At 38.2% G+C, this 1,423-nt stretch overlaps 1 pseudogene; it reads left to right on the top strand.

Moving 5' to 3' along the window:
• The first annotated feature begins 413 nt into the window (after positions 1-413).
• Positions 414-1,050, top strand: LOC102474369 (nascent polypeptide-associated complex subunit alpha pseudogene; annotated as a pseudogene).
• Positions 1,051-1,423: the final 373 nt, after the last annotated feature.

Below are 1,423 nucleotides of genomic sequence, written 5' to 3'. Positions count from 1 at the left end.
AGCAAAAACCTCTAAAAAAAAATAAAGATTAGACTGAATACAAATATGAGATATTAAAAACCATGCAGAGGACCAGCGTAACCACTAGCTAGTTTTTTAAACAGCATCAATAAACTTACTGGACATTAGATAGATCTTCCTAAAAAAGAGAAGATGAAAATCAATAAGTAAGATATGGAAATAAAGACATTTCTGACTAAAGAAAAGAAAAATCTTTCTAGGAGAACACAATAAATAATAATTATAAAAATTTAGTTATTAATCAGTACACTTAATGTAAAAATGCTCATTAATCTAAGCACCATTAATAGTTGCAGGTTTGATACCTGTTTAAGATTGATATATACAATGACTGTCTTAAAAAATGAATTAAAGTTCTCCAGGCCATCTTGGTTCCTCATCCCCTGCACAAAATGACTGGTAAAGCCACAGAAACCATCTCTGCTACAGAGCAGGAGTTGCCACAGCCCCAGGCTGAGACAGAGTCTGGAACAAAATCTGACAGTGATACATCAGAACCAGATCTTGAAGAACAAGATTCCACACAGGCAACCACACAACAAGACCAGCTGGCAGCAGCAGCTGAACTCAATGAAGAACCAGTCAGTAAAGCCAAACAGAGTTGAAGTGAAAAAAAGGCGTGGAAGGCTATGCCCAAACTGGACCGTTGGCAGGTTACAGGATTTACTATAGTCATTATCTGGAAATCTAAGAATATCCTTTTGGTCATCACAAAAACCAGATGTCTACAAAAGCCCAGCTTCGGATACCTACATAGTTTTTTGGGAAGCCAAGATTGAGGATTTGTCTCTGGAAGCAAAACTAGTAGCTGCTGAGAAATTCAAAGTCCAAGGTGAAGCTGTCTCAAACATTCAAGAAAATACATAGACTCCAACTGTACAAGAGGACAGTGAAGAGGAAGAGGTTGATGAAACAGGTGTGAAAGTTAAGGATATAGAATTGGTCATGTCACAAGCAAATGTGTCTAAAGCAAAAGCAGTCTGAGCCCTGAAGCAAAACAGTAATGACATTGTAAATGCTATTATGTAATTAACAATGTAACCATCTGAGAAGGAGCACATTTTTTTCATGTTCCTAACGGTAGAATTGGGACCAGCAGTTAGTGTAATGGCTATGTCGCTGGACTCCTATGTAGTCGACTGCAGTTCGAGTCCTGGACCCAGTGACTTAAAATCATGCTGGACACGTGTGAGTGTGTGCCCAAGATCCCAAGAGGAGAATGGAGGAGAAGGGATTGCAGCGTGGCCATCTCTCCCAGGGAATTTCTCATTTTTTTTGTCTCTGTCTCTGTCTTTCGGGCGAGCACACACACCCTAAAAAAAAAAGGTAGGGTTTTTCTTTATTTCTCAAGTTTTTATTCATTTCTTTACTTATTTTTGGTAATATTGAGGTAATAGCATTT

The sequence above is a fragment of the Tupaia chinensis genome, unplaced genomic scaffold (genome assembly GCF_000334495.1).
Source record: "Tupaia chinensis unplaced genomic scaffold, TupChi_1.0 Scaffold144132_1, whole genome shotgun sequence".
Lineage (NCBI taxonomy): Eukaryota > Metazoa > Chordata > Mammalia > Scandentia > Tupaiidae > Tupaia > Tupaia belangeri.
Note: the sequence above shows the minus strand (reverse complement) of the source record. Positions and strands in the feature narration are given on the sequence as shown.